General features: G+C 40.3%; 1 non-coding gene across 1 annotated transcript; it reads left to right on the top strand.

Annotated features, from left to right (window-relative positions):
* The first annotated feature begins 21,651 nt into the window (after window positions 1-21,651).
* On the top strand, window positions 21,652-21,757 carry LOC142533994 (small nucleolar RNA R71). The gene has a single exon (XR_012816867.1). It is a non-coding gene; the product is annotated as a small nucleolar RNA R71 (small nucleolar RNA).

The raw sequence follows: 21,757 nt of genomic DNA, 5'->3' as shown, positions 1-21,757 counted from the left end.
ATAGGATATCCATACCCGAAGGTAAGCGGTGAATCCCCGACTACAATGCATCGACTCTTATATGTTTCGACAGAACACCCAACCTTGCCACCTGATGACCCCATGAGAGACGGTAAACAAGTCAAAGTGTAATTCTATCACATAGAGTCTTAATGTTGTCCCGGGTCATAAGGACTAAGGGTGTACAACCATATTGTAAGGTCCAAAATTAAGACGACGTAATCCAACTGCATGCGAATCTAGGAAATTATGAAAAATTGAGTAATTAATTGATTTTAGTTGCTAATTAATTATGTGACGTACTTGTTTATATGCTAAATGAGATTTATTTGTCATCATGCATAAAAAATGTATTTTTAGGAATATTCAAGTGACGATCGAGGAACGGGGACCGAGGGCTGAAGAAAACGTAAAATATTTTTATTAAATAATTATTTTTAATTATTTAAAAAGATGGTCGATGCTTTTTAGTAATTTTGTGAAATTAAGGGTTTGGAGGTGATTTTATACGCCGGGGCGTAAATTTTATCGGTGTTGGTTTTTCAACTAAAATACGAGCTTTTTGGCAACCCGGCTAATAAATTCACAAATTTATTTAAACAAAAATCTTGTTAATATTTTATTTAATTCTAATTAAAGGCTAATGTGCTTAATTGTTGGCTTAATGGGCCTAAAGCCATGTTAGCAAATAATTAGTATATAATACATGATTTAGTCTCCCAAAAACCCTACACTCCTAACATCAACTATCGGCCACCTAATTTTATTTTCTGAGAACTCTCCACCTCTCTCAAGCACACGGCATCACACTTGCACAGCTTTTTGAAGGGAAACTCGAAGGGGTCTAGAGAATTCAAGCCTTGGTTTCGATCCGTTCTTCGACGTCAGCGGTTTTTCGTGCGTTAAATACGCAAAGGCACGCCTTAATCTTCCTTTTCTCATCTATCATATCGTATTATGTTTTGAATTAATGTATGCATGAAGATCATGAAATTTTATTCAGAATTTTCGAATTTCTCATGTGCATGCTTTAAACTTTTGATTTTTGTGCACAAAATTCATGCCTTGTACGTAAAAAGGGGCTTCCATGGTCTTAAGTATGAACTAGGGGTGTCTAACCATGTCTTAAGATCCTAACTTACTCACCATAATCACCAAAGTTAAAGCAAGAACAAGCAGAAACCGTGACACACCAGGGAAGCAGATTTGCTGTCAACATCTTGGAGTGATCGGGTTCTTTGGTGTGAGGGCAGGGGAGCCACGGCTTGGGACCAGGGCTCGATCAGAGGGTGGGTGAGTCAGGGATAGGGTCCTAACCACGTAAGGGTCCGAGTCCAGAGGGCTGGGAGGAGTCCTATCCCACTAGGACTCCTACCCGAGAGCCTCCCATGTACGCGCAGGGTACAGGTTTTGCATAAAAGTCAAGCGCGCGGCCTGTGGTCCAAAGGCTGGTCTAGGGTGTCTCACTAGGGTCCTAAGAGGGTTCACGACAGGTTGGTTCAGGGGCTGGGTGGTCGGCTAGGGTCCTGGTTGCAACAACTTAGAGTCCATGCTTGGTGCACCTCTCGGCCAGCATAAGGGCACTTAGGAGATTTTCGTTTTTATGGTTTGGGGTGGTTTCTTGGTGAAATTAGGGTCCAGTAGGGTATTTTAGGATGTTGGTCAAGTATTGGATCAACATGGTTCGGGGGGAACTCGTAAAAATCAGAAGTTGGCTCGGGGGTGAAATTCATGTGTCATTTAGGGTTTTTAAAATAAGAAAAATTGGAAAACGGCTCACGGGGGGTCGAATCGTGGTCCATAAGGACTAAAATAATATGAAAAGACTAAATTTGGAATTTAGGAATTTTATATTAAAGTTTGGTATTTTTCGGGATTAAAACACCGTCAAAATAATTAAGAAAAGATAATTGAAAAAGTCTAACATTTAAGCCAAATAAAATTATGAAAAAAATTCACGTAAGCTTAAATAATTATTTTGAACATGTTAGAGTCATGAAATCAAGAAAAAAAGTTGAAGACGTAAAATGTCGAGTCCAGTGGTAAAACGGTCTTTTTACACCTAGAAATTTTTAAAGGTCATTGCAGTGCCCTAAATGCTATTTTTATGATAATATGATTATTTTTAAATGTTTATGAATTGTTCATGATTAAATGATGATTTTTAAATGTCTAAGGGATTTTTATGATTTAAGAAGACATTTAAAATACATATTGCATGCTTGGTTTCAAAAATGAAAAACGTTATGATATTCATGATTTTTTTCTAAAGTGATGTGAATGAAAAATGTTGAAGGATGTGAAATAATTGTGACTAATTCGTTAATGTTGGCGACGTCGTGAGGGTTATGGTCCCAGTGGGAGCCCGACGATCGTGTTTTCCATCATTGCGAATATGTGGTAACGGATATGTGGTAACGGTTTGTGGGTAACGGAAGAATGGGAATATCGTGAGGGGAAAAGGCCCCAGAGGGAGCCCATTATGGGAAAAGGCCCCAGAGGGAGCCCCGACGATCGTATTTCTATTCGAATCATGATAGGCCAGGGCCCAGTTGACCGGTTGAGAGTGTTGCTGGTGTCCCCCGCCGCCCAGTACTGTGGTTTTATGTAGATGGATCCATCGACCCTCATGAGCATGATCAGGAAAGTCACAATTAATGATCTGAATTCAACAAAAGAAAAGAAGGAGGAAAAAGAAAAGGAAAATGTTCATGATCATGTTAAAGGTTTTATGTCATGTCATGTGAGGAAAAAAGAAAAAGTTAAGGTTTATGATTGCATGTCATGGAAAAGTATTTATGAAAATGTTTATGTTTAAAGTTTTATGCATCATGAAATATTTAGAAAATGTTTATGTTTATGATCTTCATGAAAACGATATTTTAAGTACAAATATTTTTCACCGTTATATGTTGACTGTATTACGTATTACTCGTTATCAAGATTATGGTGTGTTGAGTCTTTAGACTCACTAGGTGTGATGGATGCAGGTGGTATTGAGGGAGGACTTGATGGGTGATTTGACTGGACTGAAGGCGCAACAACCCGAGGACCAGCGCTTCTACTTTTTCCGCATTATGACTTTTGACTCATGCTTTATGATTAAAGATTTTTAAGATTATTTATTTATGCTTTTGAGAGATTTTTGAGAGGTTTAGTATGGGCTTTACTTTTCAAATTATTGCTTTTTAGGTTGGTAAAATGTTTGACGATTTTATGCTTTAAATATTTTTCCTTCGGATTTTTAAATAGCAGTTGGATGTTTATTTTTAAAATGATGTCAAAAATATTTTATGGTTCGGCCGATGCTAAGTGAGGTTTAAAATAAAAAAAAATTTCTAGTACTTTTAAAGCAATAAAAAGAGCAGGACGTTTCAGTTGGTATCAGACCAAAGGTCCTGTAAAGGGTTGTGCACCATCAGCGCCGGGAAGATCAGTCGTCAAGCCTCAAGTTGTAAGTTTACTTGCTTCATGTGATTCTATATGATTTACCTGCATGACGTTATGGATAATGTGTTTATGATACCTGTTAATTAGCTTTTTGAGTAGTATTGCCTTGCATGCTTAGAATGCTAATTAAGTTTAGAATGTGTTACATGATTAGAAAACTTAGATTTAATTGCATGTTGGTTACGTTAGAATTTGGAAAACATTCAGATATAATGCCTCCTAGACGTGCACCCGTTCATGAGAATCAAGCCGAGAACAGTGTTAACCGTCGAGGAAATAGTCAGGGGACATGGACCTCCACCGCCAACCACCACGGGATGCTGCTACACGTGCACTTGAGGGATGGCTCGTCTCTTCGAGCAGCAAGCACAGCCGCAGCAGTTACAGCAGCAACAGTTACAACAGCAGTTACAGCATATGCCAGCAGCAGCAGGCGACTAGGGCCAAAGCAGGATGTTTATGAGCAGTTCCGGAGGCTAGGGCCCGAAGGAATTTTCTGGCACTACCGATCCTTTTGCTTGCAGAGGGTTGGATTCGTTCACTTGAGGTACATTTTCGCTATCTTGATATGGGAGATGCGGATCCGAGTGAGATGTACCACCTATCTGTTTAGAGATGATGCTTCTTTATGGTGGGAAGGAGCCGAGCATGGTGTAACCTTGCCACACTCACTTGGGCACAGTTCAAGACAAAGTTTTAATGAGAAATATTTCACTCCGGATGCTAGGAGCCGAATAAAGAGGGAATTTATGGCTCTCCGCCAGGGAGATGTCACTGTTGCTGAATTTGTGAAGAAGTTGATAGGGGTTGCCACTTTGTGCCCTTATTGCCAGGGATGCAGAAGAAAAGTTTAGAAATTTCATGGACGGCCTACGACCTACCATTCAGGATAAAGTTATGATGATGCGTCCTGAAGATTATGCTGCAGCAGTTACCTATGCTTATCAGGCTGAGCAATCCTTAAAAGGACATTGACTTTGAGATTTAGCGCAAGAGGCTAGCACTATCAGAATAACAATCAAACCCAACAAGAAGCCCAAATACGGGTCCTCCTAGACCTCAAGGGCCTCAAAAGCCCAAGGTCAAGTCAAGAAGCCAGCGCCAACCAAAGCCACAGAATCCGGGAGCACCAAAGCCTGCTGAGAGGCAACCATGCAAGAGTGCAACCGTCTACATCTTGGCAAATGCAACTTGGGATCATATAAATGTTTCTACTGCAAGGAGGCCGGTCACAAAGCTATTGATGCCCCAAGAGGAAAGCAGCTACTACGGCCCGACGCTTATGTTAGAATGCCGGAGGAAGCTGAGGAAGAGGCAGACACTACACTCATCACGGGTAACCTAGTCATTTAACATTTTTTATATGCTTATTCATGCATGAAATGTTAAATTGGTTATTAGAATTGAATTGTGATTAAGTTTCAACCCTAGAATAAATTAGGTTGCGTGTTCTACTTAGTTGGACTTAAGCTGATGATTTTAGAAACCATAGAAAATGATTCGAATTTTGTGCCTTATTTTATGTGAAGGATGTTATGATTCAGAATAAAAAGTCTAAGGGCCAAATTAAAGAAAACCATAAAAGGGGGTTTCGAAATTATTGGGGGGCCAATATGACAATTTTCGAAAATTTAAGGGAATTAAGTGCAATAATTCGAAAATTATGGGTCAATAATGCAAATTAAAGATTGAGGGACTCCTAAAGCGAAACTTCTTCCAAGAAATGTTTAAGTTCAACATGAAATTTTTCATTCAAACTTTGGGAATTAATGATAGTAAATCCTTAAGTGTCAACACCAAAGAATTAAAAGACATTTTCACCGCAGGGAGGATCATCATTCTAGGCGTAGCTACCTATGCTTTGCTAGATTCAGGAGCTACACACTTTTCATATCAGAACCTTCATCAAAAGACTGAATATTACTCCTCAAGATCTGGGTTTGGGTTTCAAAGTTTCGATTCCATCCGGTGATCAGATGCTCACGTCTAAGATTGTTAGAATCTGGAGCTTCGTTTATTCAGAGATGTTGTTCGGGCAGAATCTTATTGTGCTCCCTATGCCCCGAATTTGATATATGCTTGGGATGGATTGGTTATCAGCGATGGAGCGTCGATCGATTTTTCGTCAGCGATCAGTATCTATTAGGCACCCAGTGGTAAATCTTTTGTTTTCGAGGCGGCAAGAAACCAGCAAATGCCGCAACATGATCTCTTGTCTATGTGCGAGGAAGCTTATTAAGCATGGATGTCAGGCGTATTTAGCATGTGTCACTACTACCCATGAATCCATCAGCCAGAGTTGAGCAGATGTGATATTGTGAGGATTTTCCTAGCTTCTTTCCCGAAGACGTATTCTGCATCCCACCCGATCGTGAGGTGGAGTTCTCTATTGCCCTTATGCCGGGCACTGTTCCTATATCTAAAGCACCTTATCGTCTAGCACCCGCTGAAATGAAAGAATTGAAAGATCAAATTCAAGAATTGCTAGACAAAGGTTTTATTCGCCCTAGTTACTCTCCGTGGGGCGCACCGGTTTTGTTTGTGAAAAAGAAAGATGGTAGTATGCGTCTTTGCATCGATTATCGAGAGCTCAATAGGGTCACTATAAAAATAAGTATCCACTGCCAAGAATTGAGGATTTGACCAGTTGCAAGGAGCTTCGATATTTTCTAAAATTGATCTGCGATCTGGATACCATCAGTTGAAAGTCAAGGAGTCTGACGTGCACAAGACAGCATTTCGCACAAGATATGGGCACTATGAGTTTATGGTCATGCCATTCGGGTTGACCAATGCGCCAGCGATCTTCATGGATCTCATGAATCGCGTATTTCAGCCGTATCTGGATCAGTTTATTATTGTCTTCATTGATGACATATTGATCTATTCCAAGAGCAGAGAGGAGCATAGTCGCCATTTGAGGCACAGCACTGCAGGTCTGACAAGACATAAAGCTATATGCAAAGTTCAGCAAGTGCGAGTTTTGTCTTGACAGAGTGGCGTTCTTAGGCCATATCATTTCTAGTGATGGCGTGGAAGTTGATCCGAGTAAAGTTGAGGCAGTAAAAGAGTGGCCAGTACCCGAGGAGTGTCCACGAGATTCGCAGTTTCTTGGGAATTAGCCGGCTATTATCGCAAATTCATCAAGGGGTTCTAATCTATTGCAGTGCCTTTGACATCTTTGACGACGAAAAATGCTAAGTTATTTGGGGATCCGAGTGTCAAGACAGTTTTGACAAGTTGAAGCAAGCCTTGATATCAGCACCAGTGTTATCCATGCCTCAGGGCAAGGGGAGTATGTTCTTACTACCGACGCTTCTAAGCTAGGTTTAGGTGCAGTTCTGATGCAAAACGACCGAGTTATCGCCTATTGCGTCAAGACAGTTGAAAATTCATGAAAAGAACTACCCACTCATGATCTTGAGCTTGCAGCAGTAGTCTTTGCACTAAGATTTGGAGACACTACCTTTATGGGGAGAAGTGCAAAATATTCACCGATCATAAAAGCCTGAAATACTTCTTCACCCAAAAGGAGTTGAATATGAGACAGCGCAGATGGCTTGAATTGGTAAAGGACTATGATTGTGATATTAGCTACCATCCGGGGAAAGCTAATGTAGTGGCAGACGCATTGAGTAGAAAAGCAGCAGTTATCACTCCAAAGACCGTTGCAGTCCGAAATACAGCGGTTTGAACTTACGGTGTATGCTAGGGGCAAGGCCCCTAATCTTGCCACATTATCAGTACAGTCGACTTTGAGAGATAGAATTCGTGATGGGCAGTCTACTGATGAGCAGATGCAAAAGTGGAGAGCAAGAGATGAAGCCAAGGGCCGGAATTTATATTCAGTGGTGGATGGTTTAGTCCGTTATCGAGACCGTCTATGGGTTCCTAGTGACGATTCTTTGAGAGATCTTATTATGAAGGAAGCCCACGACACACCATATTCCATTCATCCGGGCAGTACAAAGATGTATAGAGATTTGCAGTTGTTATATTGGTGGCTAGGCATGAAGAGAGACATCTTGAGATATGTATCCGAGTGTTTGACTTGTCAGCAAGTCAAAACAGAGCATCAGAGATCAGCGGGAAAATTGAAGCCACTCCCTATTCCCGAGTGGAAATGGGAAAATATCACCATGGACTTTGTTGTGGGATTGCCTAAGACTGTTAAGGGATTGAATGCCATTTGGGTGATAGTTGATCGTCTTACGAAATCAGCGCATTTTCTACCTATTAAGACGACATTCACCATGGTTCAGTATGCATAGTTATATATTCGAGAGATAGTTCGTCTGCATGGGATACCAGTATCTATTGTTTCTGATAGAGACCGCGATTCACTTCATCTTTTTGGAAGAGTCTGCATGCAGCGATGGGGACCAAGTTATTGTTCAGTACAGCGTTCCACCCTCAAACCGATGGTCAGTCAGAAAGAGTTATACAGACTTTGGAAGATCTACTGCGAGTATGTGTTATTGATTTCCAAGGCAGTTGGGAACAAAAATTACCTCTAGTGGAGTTCACTTACAATAACAGCTATCAATCATCAATAGGAATGGCTCCTTTTGAGGCACTCTATGGAAGAAAATGTAGATCTCCTATTCATTGGGACGAGGTTGGGGAAAGAAGAGATATTGGTCTAGATGTGATTGAAGAAACAGCTGAGCTTGTAGTCAAGATTCGTGATAGAATGAAGACTGCAAAAAGCCGACAAAAGAGTTATGCGGACAAAAGACGAAGGGACTTGGAGTTTGCAGTAGGCGACCACGTGTTTGTGAAGATAGCACCCATGAAGGGTGTTATGCGTTTTGGCAAGAAGGGCAAGCTTAGTCCTAGATTTATTGGCCCATTTGAGATTTTGGAGAGGATTGGGACACTAGCTTATAGAGTGGCATTGCCACCCGCACTTTCTGGAGTTCACTATGTGTTCCACATTTCGATGCTGCGGAAGTACATGTCTAATCCGTCGCATGTGCTTAATTATGAACCTCTTCAACTAACTCCAAATATGTCGTATGAAGAAAGACCTGTCCAGATTCTGGCTAGACAAGAAAGACGATTGCGTAACAAAGTCATTCCAATGGTCAAGGTCAAGTGGCTGAATCACTCGGAAGAGGAAGCTACTTGGGAAACCGAGAGGGACTTGAAGAGTCGCTATCCGGATCTATTCGGTAAGTTCTAATTTCGAGGACGAAATTTTATTTAAGAGGGGGAGGAATTGTAAGGTCCAAAATTAAGACGACGTAATCCAACTGCATGCGAATCTAGGAAATTATGAAAAATTGAGTAATTAATTGATTTTAGTTGCTAATTAATTATGTGACGTACTTTTTTATATGCTGAATGAGATTTATTTGTCATCATGCATAAAAAATGTATTTTTAGGAATATTCAAGTGACGATCGAGGAACGGGGACCGAGAGCTGAAGAAAACGTAAAATATTTTTATTAAATAATTATTTTTAATTATTTAAAAGATGGTCGATGCTTTTTAGTATTTTTGTGAAATTAAGGGTTTTGAGGTGATTTTATACGCCGGGGCGTAAATTTTATCGATGTTGGTTTTTCAACTAAAATACGAGCTTTTTGGCAACCCGGCTAATAAATTCACAAATTTATTTAAACAAAAACCTTGTTAATATTTTATTTAATTCTAATTAAAGGCTAATGGGCTTAATTGTTGGCTTAATGGGCCTAAAGCCATGTTAGCAAATAATTAGTATATAATACATGATTTATTCTCCCAAAAACCCTACACTCCTAACATCAACTATCGGCCACCTAATTTTATTTTCTGAGAACTCTCCACCTCTCTCAAGCACACGGCAGCACACTTGCACAGCTTTTTGAAGGGAAACTCGAAGGGTTCTAGAGAATTCAAGCCTTGGTTTCGATCCGTTCTTCGACGTCAACGGTTTTTCGTGCGTTAAATACGCAAAGGCAGGCCTTAATCTTCCTTTTCTCATCCATCATATCGTATTATGTTTTGAATTAATGTATGTATGAAGATCGTGAAATTTTATTCAGAATTTTCGAATTTCTCATGTGCATGCTTTGAACTTTTGATTTTTGTGCACAAAATTCATGCCTTGTACGTAAAAAGGGGCTGCCATGGTCTTAAGTATGAACTAGGGGTGTCTAAGCATGTCTTAAGATCCTAACTTACTCACCATAATCACCAAAGTTAAAGCAAGAACAAGCAGAAACCGTGACACACCAGGGAAGCCGATTTGCTGTCAACATCTTGGAGTGATCGGGTTATTTGGTGTGAGGGCAGGGGAGCCACGGCTTGGGACCAGGGCTCGGTCAGGGGGTGGGTGAGTCAGGGATAGGGTCCTAACCACGTAAGGGTCCGAGTCCAGAGGGCTGGGAGGAGTCCTATCCCACTAGGACTTCTACCCGAGAGCCTCCCATGTACGCGCAGGGTACAAGTTTTGCATAGAAGTCAAGCGCGCGGCCTGGGGTCCAAAGGCTGGTCTAGGGTGTCTCACTAGGGTCCTAAGAGGGTTCACGACAGGTTGGTTCAGGGGCTTGGTGGTCGGCTAGGGTCCTGGTTGCAACAACTTAGAGTCCATGCTTGGTGCACCTCTCGGCCAGCATAAGGGCACTTAGGAGATTTTTGTTTTTATGGTTTGGGGTGGTTTCTTGGTGAACTTAGGGTCCAATAGGGTAGTTTAGGATGTTGGTCAAGTATTGGATCAACATGGTTCGTGGGGAACTCGTAAAAATCAGAAGTTGGCTCGGGGGTGAAATTCATGTGTCATTTAGGGTTTTTAAAATAAGAAAAATTGGAAAACGGCTCACGGGGGGTCGAGTCGTGGTCCATAAGGACTAAAATAATATAAAAAGACTAAATTTGGAATTTAGGAATTTTATATTAAAGTTTGGTATTTTTCGGGATTAAAACATCGTCAAAATAATTAAGAAAAGATAATTGAAAAAGTCTAACATTTAAGCCAAATAAAATTATGAAAAAAAAATCACGTAAGCTTAAATAATTATTTGGGACATGTTAGAGTCATGAAATCAAGAAAAAAAGTTGAAGACGTAAAATGTCGAGTCCAGGGGTAAAACGATCTTTTTACACCTAGAAATTTGTAAAGGTCATGGCAGTGCCCTAAATGCTATTTTTATGATAACATGATTATTTTTAAATGTTTATGAATTGTTCATGATTAAATGATGATTTTTAAATGTCTAAGGGATTTTTATGATTTAATAAGACATTTAAAATACATGTTGCATGCTTGGTTTCAAAAATGAAAAACGTAATGATATTCATGATTTTTTTTTCTAAAGTGATGTGAATGAAAAATGTTGAAGGATGTGAAATAATTGTGACTAATTCGTTAATTTTGGCAACGTCGTGAGGGTTATGGTCCCAGTGGGAGCCCGAGGATCGTGTTTCCATCATTGCGAATATGTGGTAACGGATATGTGGTAACGGAAGAATGGGAATATCGTGAGGGGAAAAGGCCCCAGAGGGAGCCCATTTATGGGAAAAAGCCCCAGATGGAGCCCCGACGATCGTATTTCTATTCGAATCATGATAGGCCAGGGCCCAGTTGACCGGTGAGAGTGTTGCTGGTGTCCCCCGCCGCCCAGTACTGTGGTTTTATGTAGATGGATCCATCGACCCTCATGAGCATGATCAGGAAAGTCACAATTAATGATCTGAATTCAACAAAAGAAAAGAGGAAAAGAAAAGGAAAATGTTCATGATCATGTTAAAGGTTTTATGTCATGTCATGTTGAGGAAAAAGGAAAAAATTAAGGTTTATGATTGCATGTCATGGAAAAGTATTTTATGAAAATGTTTATGTTTAAAGTTTTATGCATCATGAAAATATTTACGAAAATGTTTATGTTTATGCATCTTCATGAAAACGATATTTTAAGTACAAATATTTTTCACCGTTATATGTTGACTGTATTACGTATTACTCGTTATCAAGATTATGGTGTGTTGAGTCTTTAGACTCACTAGGAGTGATGGATGCAGGTGGTATTGAGGGAGGACTTGATGGGTGATTTGACTGGACTGAAGGCGCACACAACCCGAGGACCAGCGCTTCTAATTTTTCCGCATTATGACTTTTGACTCATGCTTTATGATTAAAGATTTTTATTTATGCTTTTGAGAGATTTTTGAGAGGTTTAGTATGAGCTTTACTTTTCAAATTATTGCTTTTTAGGTTTGGTAAAATGTTTGACGATTTTATGCTTTAAAATATTTTCCTTTGGATTTTTAAATAGCAGTTGGATGTTTATTTTTAAAATGATGTCAATAATATTTTATGGTTCGGCCGATGCTAAGTGAGGTTTAAAATAAAAAAAAAATTCTATTACTTTTAAAGCAATAAAAAGAGCAAGACGTTTCATAACTGCTCCTACATACTAAGCTTAGGACTTACTCTACTGCCTAACTGAACTCCTAGTCTAGACTAAAGGAAGCACCTTCCAGCCAACACTTGTTTAACGTCTATGTGTCAAAGACTACATACACAAGTTTTACGTCTTTGTGCAAGACTCACTCAACTGATCTTTTAAGCTCTACTCTCTGAATATGTGAGTGATAGTGTGTGTGCATGTGTGAGAACTGATCGATGAACACAACACGAAAGTGTTCTCACACACTAAGGGAAATAAGCTTCTAAACTAAGCTGATATAACTTTAGAGTGTTCCCTCACAACTGGACTGAATGCTTCTTTGTAAGCTGATAAGATTTTAAGCATGCTCTTCTTCTATACAAACTCTTATTATTCCAGAGGCTCTCTTATTGATGGTCTTGATATTGTATTTATAGAGGCAATGTGATCGTATATTAAGACTCATCACATATGTTCGTGTAGTTTGAATTCGTTCCTCGAAACCATTCTGGAATGTTTTAGCTTTAAGTACTGCTGCAACATTCATTATTGTACCTTGATCATACAGTTGCTTTTGTACCCTTGTGCCGAGCTGGAATCCACTTGGATAAGATTGTCTTGATCTGCAACTGATTGGTTCTAACTGATGCTTTGAACTGGTCATTTGAACTAATCTTCAGTTGGGCTGATGAAATCAGTTGACTCGTCAGTTGAACTGATTTCAATCTTTCAGTTGAACTGATCAGCTAGGCTCTTCATTAGGTGGCCAGGCTTCTGAAGATCTCCTGCTGAATCACCTATCAGATGGACAATCAGTTGAATTGTTCGTTGACATTTCAATTCGACTGGTTAACTTTGTGAAATAAGTTTGACGTCTTCAGTTTACGATTTTGACAGATCGTAACTGATCTCAGCTCTGTGCACTTACGTAAATTTATCAGTAACAAAATAACAAGTTTTGTTAACATCAAAATCAAGATTGCGAACTTGAAATGTTCCAATACAATCAAAAAGTGATCCCTAGTACACATCATGGCTGACAATTTTAAAAAGTGAATTTGTATGAAATTTAATAGATTTAAATACTAATTTATCACCTTTGGTAGCTCCGATGGCTATATCTACTATTTTCCTCCAAGTTAAGCTTCTTCCTTGATCGAGCAAAACTTGCACTGTGGAATCCTCAATAAAAATATGATTTTCTAAGCTCGAAAATTAATCGCAAGTGCACGATATCAAGTAATAGTATGATGTACGAGAGTACGAGTATCGTTCCACTGGAGACTGTATTTTACAATTATTATTTTCAGTTATCAAATCTTTAGCAACGAGGTTTGAATGGTTGTGTATGACTACTAAAATTAAATAAAACTCAAAGATAAAATTCAAAAATGAAATAATAAGATATAGAATCTAGACCAATTAATTAAATTTCAATGAGAAATGAATTTGTTGGAATATTGGATCACCTATCCCTCGTTAATTGATTAATTCGTTTGATAGTGATTTATGCTTCCGACATGATTTCCTATTCAATTGAACACGCCCTCTCAAGCTATGCCAAACTAATTCTACTCAGTGAAGTAATTAAATATCTTTAATTATTTATCAAGAGTGAATCGCATATCGATCTATGAAATCTCCTAGTTTTCGACCCTTAGGACTATAACTATCAACATGTGTCCAATTTCATATTTCTATGTAAATTGTAGATCCACGGACTATACCACTCGATCCTATCACAAGCTATTCTCTCGAACTCACTCATGATATGAGACTATTATTAAAGTTAGCTACACTTTAATAATTGTAATGAAGGACAGTAGTATAATCAACAATAAATCAACATCAACATCTGAATTAATCAAATCAAAGTTCGGGATAGGATCTTCTTAATTCCCAACAAATAATTAAGTTAGCTACTCGAATTCACAGTGAAAATAAACAACACAAGGTTTAAACGATAAATTCTAAATAAGAAATACTAGACTAGACGAGATCTGCGAAGAACGGTGCCCGGAAATCTTGAAATCTTCAACCCCAAGCAATTGCTCCAAGCTTTTCTCCTTCTCTAGACTCCTTGGCTGCTGAATGATGATCCTTTTTTTCGTGACTAGGTTTTTTTCCTTTAGCCTTTCATCTTCCAAGTTGAATAAAATCCAAATAGGAAACTTTCCTTTTTTTGATTCGCGCTAGGGCGGTCAAGTTTCCCCGCCCCAGCGCTCGATCTTCTGTACGTACTGCTGGTGTCTTCTGCAGCCTCTCGCGCTGGGGCGATCAAGTTTGACCGCCCTAGTGCGAGGTGTTCTGCTTGGCACTCGTTTTTTTTTGCTGCACTCGTGCTGGGGTGGTCAAGTTTGACCGCCCTAGCGCGACATCTTCTGTCCCCAGCCTTCTCTTTCAGTTGATTTTTCTCCATTTTTCTGCACATTAACATAACTTCAGTGAGCGGTGGTCAAATGCAATAAAATAAGAAGATATAGATAGAATGCAGACTCCATATAACCCAGAACGATGCAAACTACGACTCACACAATGCATTAAAACACGTAAATATTACTTCTATCAACCCCCCCAAACTAACCTTTTGGTTGCAGGATAGAACAACATCGAGAAGTAGTATGTCGGTGCATTCATGATTCTGGTTTGCCTCAGCGAATATCAACACATCTTTTATCCACCAATTTATTAACAAAAGACACTAGTTCCAAATTTCAATACGGCATTACAATCTTTCATGGATTTTTTTTTAAAAAAAAAACGTGTGTGTGTGCAATGTTGGCTCAAGCCTCATGCATTTCCACCGTAAAATTTTCAACGTCGTCAGAGACTTCAATCAACACGTCAGTGTAACATCCCTTTCTCACATCCCTCTTCACTAGTTATCGATTCGCAGCATATATAGTTAGGACTCGGTATGCAAGAATCAGTGCAGGGTAGGGGTGTGTCGACTAGGCTGGAACGGATAATGAGGGAGGTACAGTGGTGTAATATTTTCGCACATCCAGACTTTGCGTATGATTTCCTTCAACTCCATACATCTCCATTCTTTTAGCCTAGGAATAGAATTTCATTCCTTTATTTGGATCCCCCACACCTTACATCTCCATCGTTTCTCTTTTTTTTTTTTTTTTTTTTGTGCAGCATACTTTTGTTGAATTCTTCTGTCCTCCCTCATATAGGAACAAGAAATATGGGCGTATGGCTCAGGTTCAATGAATTCGTCTAGCAAAGATGTGCCTGACTCATTCTCGTCCCGCTAGGCAATGTTCATGTCAATGGATGCGTTCAAGTTCAAGTCACCTAGTGCATTTCAAATTCCCCACAGACAATGTCCAAGTTCACTATATCATGCATTTTTCTTTAGCCAACATTCGTGCAGAAGATTTCATTATCCAATTCAGATTTTCATGTGTCAACCCCTCGTGTGTTCTAAACTAGCGCCGTGACAAAAATGGACCTGCGTGTGTGTGACTCATGCAACATCATCATTGGCTACCGCTCACCAATCTAACACAACTACAAACCACTTCTCAAGTGACAACCCCAATAACATGAGACAAATGCAATACCAAAAACGAAACTGAATAGATGACCTAAACACAAAATAACCACAATAAACACCAGCCCCCAAACATAAACGTGCAATGTCATCAGTGCACAAAAATACTAAAACAAGTAGACAAACTAACAGAGTAACAAAAATGTTGAATGCTAAACAAAATGCAAACAGAATGAAATATGTAAACAAATGCAAAGAGAAGGGAACGGGAAGACTCCCCTGATCACTGATCATCCCCTTCGTCCTCGGGTGGCACAACTCCAAGCTCCTGATCGTCGGCATGAGGATAAGCATACTAGAATGGAATGGAGGTGGAAATGCCGGTGGTGGTGGGTAAGTTGCGGTGTCAAGGCCCATGTGCGATGCCATCACGCGTACTAGAGACTCCATCGATGCCATGTGTGCGCTGTTGACAGTGTTATACTGATCTTGATGGACCGCAAATGCACACAACTCGTCAACTTTATAAATAATGGACCGTCGGCTGGGCTGTGGGGGTAGTGGTGGGTGGTTGGCGGCTGCCTCCTCCTCGGGTACCTCTGGGAAGTCGATAGCACGCTTTCCTCTCTTCGTCTTCACCCACGAGTCGTCAATGGGCTTCATTGGTTGCAACCATTCGTCCTCCACATTGAGAACTACCCCGGCTCGCACACACATCTCGGTAATAATAGTAGGAAAGAATAGGGCGATGCTCGAGATGTGTATGGACTGCTGTATCTGAAAAAAGATCACTTGGCCCACATTAATGGGAATGCCCTCCATCAGTGCGTAGACCAGGATGGCGCGGTCTTTTTGAACGTCACTAGTATGTGACACCGGCATCAATCGTTTCGATAGGAACGCATACCACATCGCGGGCCTGAACAACAAATATTTTTCCAGAAAAAAACTCGGAGTCTTCCACCTAGGCCCGGGGTAATAGATGGTTTGCATAATGAACTCGAAATTCGGATTGGCGATTAACGCCTCTAAATCAGACTCATCAACTACAGGGGTAGCCAATAATGCATTTAGTGCGGTTGAGTCGAAAGAGACTAACCTACCCCGTAATATAGCCGCTCCATCGGTCCTCTCGACGGCATTGGCATAAAATTCACGCACAAGCGGAATCACCGCGGCCTTAGGTGTAGCACAAAAAGATTCCCATCCCCGTTGCTTAATAGCATGCAACAAACCTAAGGATCTAGAGGATAAATCAAACCCCCGCTCCGGAATGGGGCGCCTATTAACTTTGCCATGTTTATATCTATTTCGGGCGTCCTCATTGACAAATTTACCTCTAGTACCAGACGATGAGGAAGAAGAGGCGTGTGTTACCTTTGATTTCTTCGGAGCCATGTATGAATGTGGGTGTGGAGAGATGCCAAGGCCAATCCGCGTAGCTTTGCAGAATTTGAAGGAAGAACGAAGTCACCGACGGCTTGAGTGTTGTGGGAGTGTATGAACTCGAGTTCCTGTAAATCAAGAGGGGAAGATTGAAGGTGAGGGGCGAATTTATCAAAAATTTTCGGTGTGGGGAGAAATTGTGGGCACGCAGAGTGAAAAGGAGAAGGGAAGGGGACGGTTTTATAACGCGGCGCGCTGAGCGATAAAGTTTGACCGCCCTAGTGCGCTGCGTTCTGGTGAAAATCAGAGGGGTCTCATTGGGGCGGTATAATTTTACCGCCCTAGCGCGATGCCCACTGTCCCCAGCGTGCCAGGGAGTCGCGCTGGGGTGGTAGAGTAATACTGCCCTAGCCCGAGCTTCTCGGGTTTTTGAATTTTTTTTCTTTTTTTTTGTATATATTTAGATAAAATAAATAAATAAAATAACAAAATCGAACTAAGTGCAAGATAAGGGGAAGAGAGATAGTTCTCAATTTATAGTCGAGAGCTTGACTGTCGGTCAGTTTTAGTTTGTATTGTCTTGGAACTAGGTGATTCCAAGTTGTGGCTCAATTGTGCCATCCCTGTAGTGCTTCAGTCGCTGGCCATTAACCGTAAATGTCCCATCCTTTCCATCTTGCAGTTCCACAGCTCCCGATGGGTAAACTTTAGAAATCACGAATGGACCAGACCATCGCGACTTCAATTTTCCGGGAAATAGTCGCAACCGGGATTTGTAGAGCAGGACATTTTCACCTTCCTTGAATTCCCTTTTGATGATTCACCTGTCATGAGCCCTCTTTGTCTTCTCCTTGTATGAAAATGCGAGATCATATGCCAGATTTTGGAATTCTTCCAACTGATCCAATTGAAGTAGACGTCGTTCACCTGCAGCAGTAAAGTTAAAGTTTAGTGCTTTTGTTGCCCAGTATGCCCGATGCTCTAACTCTACAGGTAAATGACATACTTTACCAAACAGTAGCCTATATAGTGTAGTGCCTATAGGTGTTTTAAAAGCAGTCCTATATGCCCAAAGAGCATCATCTAACCTCAGAGACCAATCTTTCCGACTGACACCTACCACTTTTTCCAAAATCCGCTTGATCTCTCGGTTAGACACTTCCACTTGACCACTCGTCTGGGGGTGATAGGGGGTAGATATCTTATCTGTGACACCATATTTGCCCAAAAGTTTTTTAAATAATTTGTTGCAAAAATGGGTGCCACCATCACTAATGATTGCTCGTGGTGTTCCAAATCTATTAAAAATATTTTTCTTTAAAAATTTCAGGACCACTTGAGCATCATTAGTATCATATGCTTTTGCCTCTACCCACTTAGACACATAATCAACCGCAACCAAAATATATTTTTTCGTGAACGAACTGGGAAACGGTCCCATGAAATCTATCCCCCACACATCAAAAACCTCACACTCAATGATATTGTTTAATAGCATTTCATGATAGTTAGAGATGTTATCTGTCCGCTGGCATTTATCAAAGGCTAGCAGATAAGAACGAGCATCTTTAAAGAGGGTTGGCCAATAAAAGCCACATTCAAGTACCTTAGATGCCGTCCTTGTTGGTCCAAAATGACCACCTACCTCACGGTCATGGCAATGGTTGAGAATTTGACCAAACTCTTCCTCTGCAACACACATTCTTATCATGGAATCTGCACAAATATTAAACAAGAATGGTTCCTCCCAAAAATAATGTTTCACGTCAGAGAAGAATTTCTTTCGTTGATGAAACGATATATTTGGTGGTGGTGTTCCTGTGACAAGAAAGTTAGCGAAATTTGCATACCAAGCACAGTGTTTCACCTCAAATAGCTGTTCATCAGGAAACCAATCATTAATAGCATGATCTACGCAGTCAGTACTAATCAGTTCCAATCTAGACAAGTGATCTGCTACCACATTTTCAACACCTTCTTATCCTTTATTTGTAGATCAAATTCTTGTAACAATAAAATCTACCTAAGTAGGCGTGGCTTTGCATCTTTCTTAGCAAGTAAATATTTCAGTGCAGAGTGGTCTTTGTAAACAATGACTTTGGACAAAACAAGATATGAATGAAATTTATCAAGCACGAATACTAATGCAAGTAATTTCTTTTCAGTGGTTGCATAATTCAATTGAGCCTTATCTAAGGTTTTACTTGCGTAGTATATCGTATGAAATACCTTGTTTTGCCGCTGGACAAGAACAGCACCAATTGCAGTATCGCTGGCATCGCACATGACCTCAAAGGGTAGATTCCAATCCGGTGCCACCAAGACAGGAGCCGTCACCAAGCGCTCCTTTAAATCCTTGTATGCCTGCAGACAGTTATAATTAAAATCAAAAGACATATCTTTCATAAGTAAAGAAAACAGAGGTTTGGCAATTTTTTAAAAATCTTTGATAAAACGCCGATAAAAACCGACGTGGCCTAGGAAACTTCTAACTCCCTTTATGGATGTCGGGGGTGGTAAGTTCTTGATAACTTCCACTTTTGCCTTATCCACCTCTATTCCATACTCCGAAATCTTGTGTCCTAGGACAATTCTCTCTTGTACCATGAAGTGGCACTTCTCTCAATTCAGCACCAGGTTCGTCTCCTCACATCTCATCAACACCACCTTCAAATTCTGCAAACAGTCATCAAAAGAATATCCAAATATCAAGAAGTCATCCATAAATATTTCAAGGAAAGTTTTCTATCATGTCATGAAATATAGCGGTCATGCATCGCTGAAAAGTGGCAGGGGCATTACACAAACCAAAGGGCATCTATCTAAAAGAAAAAGTGCCATAAGGACAAGTGAAAGTGGTTTTCTCTTGGTCTTCGGGTGCAATCATGATTTGGTTATACCCTGAATACCCATCCAAAAAACAATAAAACTCATGACCCGCTAACCTCTCAAGCATTTGATCAATGAAGGGCAGCGGAAAGTGATCTTTACGGGTAGCATCATTTAATTTCCTATAATCAATGCACACACGCCATCCCGTGACTGTCCTAGTGGGTATTAATTCGTTTTGTTCATTTGTGATAACAATAATCCCACCCTTTTTCGGCACATATTGAACAGAACTTACCCATGCACTATCAGATAATGATAGATAATACCTGCATCAAGGAGTTTGATTGTTTATGCTTTTACTACCTCTTGCATCTTTGGATCAATCTTCTCTGAGGTTGGCCTCTTCCATTGCTGGTTGGCATTGAGGTATTCCACTATTTCGGCTTTCTCTGCATCCAATTCGTCTTCTCTTAATTCCGTAGTGAGAGTGGCTTCCAAAGGGTCCCTAAGAGCATTCTGCACATAGTTAGACACAAGAGAATCAAAAGCATAAATTATATAACAACTATCAGAATGCAGTTTGTGCTTAAGTGCATTAAAAACGTCAAAAGTAATCTCCTCTTCTCCCACTCTCAATCTCAACTTCTCTTCCTGCACATCAGTTAGAGCCTCGCCAGTTGCAAGGAACGGTCTCCCCAAAATCAAAGGCATCTCCATATCCTCCTCCATGTCGAGCACCACGAAATCTGCAGGAAAAATGAATTTGTCATCTTTCACTAGCACATCCTCAATAACTCCCCGTGGATACTTGACAGATCTGTCTGCTAGCTGTAAAGACATCCTCGTTGGCTTAGGTTCTCCCAATCCAAGTTTCCTAAACACAGACAAAGGCATAAGATTAATACTCGCACCAAGATCACAAAAAGCTTTATGAAAAACATCACCAATCATGCAAGGAATAGAAAAACTCCCTGGGTCTTTAAGTTTCGGTGGGATTTTGTTTTGCGCCAAAGCGGAGCAATTTTTAGTTAGATTTACCGTCATGTGACCCTCCAATTTTCTATTGTTTGCTAAGATATCCTTCAAAAATTTAGCATAACTAGGTATTTACATCAAAAGCATCGGCAAAAGGAATATTGATATGCAATTTTTTAAACACCTCAAGAAACTTACCAAATTGCACATCAAGTTTTGCTTTTTTCAATCCTGCAGGGAAAGGAGGAGGTATAACAATTTTTGATCGTGCAGTGGGTGCTGGTGTAGTGTTCGAAGACTTACCTTGGGATGTCTCAGTCTGTTCATCTGGTACTTGACTTTTTTCCTTTTCTCTAGACTCTAAAATTTTCCCACTCTTCAACTCGATGGCCTTCACTTGATCTTTTGGATTGGTCTCTGTGTTACTTGGCAAGGTGCCCGGCTCTCTACTTACTATCATCTTTGCTAACTGTCCAATCTGATTCTCTAGCCCCTTTATCGATGCATCTTGGTTTTGGAGTCTAGTTTCAGTGGAAGAGATAAACTTAGACATCATTTGCTCCAAATTAGACTTTTCTTCTCTAGGAGGGTCAGATCTGTACATCGGTTGTTTCCCATATGGTTGTCCTCCTTGTGGTCGATTCTGACTGTTTTGACCATCCCATGAGAAGTTGGGATGTTGCCTCCATCCAGGATTATATGTGTTCGAATACGGATCATTCCTTGGATGGTTTTTGACTCACACTTGATTCACTGGTGCCTCTTCTTGCACATAGAAGGGATTGTCATCTTGACAGTCCTTCACAAAGTGTTCACCTCCACATTTATCACAGAATATCTCTTGAAGACGCATAGCTGTGCCACTCATATTCAAACTGTCCAATTTCCTGTTCAAAACATCAAGTTGTGCAGTAATAGCAGAAAAGTCAATTACCTGGTGAACTCCTGCACTTCTCCACTGGATGTTCCTTTCAGATTGAGGATGATAGCTGCTAGCAGCCATCTCCTCCAATAACTCGTAGCCTTCCGCAGTAGTTTTTCTCAATAGGTTCCCACAAGCAGCAACATCTATCATAGTACGATTATGAGTGAGTAAGCCATAATAAAAGGTTTGAACGACTAACCCAAGTGGCAGTTCGTGATGAGGGCATCTTCGTAATAGATCTTTGAAACGCTCCCATGCCTCATATAAAGATTCTTGCTCGAATTGAGCAAATGTGATGATGTATGCCCACAACT

The sequence above is a fragment of the Primulina tabacum genome, chromosome 18 (genome assembly GCF_025594145.1).
Source record: "Primulina tabacum isolate GXHZ01 chromosome 18, ASM2559414v2, whole genome shotgun sequence".
Taxonomy (NCBI): Eukaryota; Viridiplantae; Streptophyta; class Magnoliopsida; order Lamiales; family Gesneriaceae; genus Primulina; species Primulina tabacum.
This window is presented reverse-complemented; position numbering and strand designations above follow the sequence as displayed.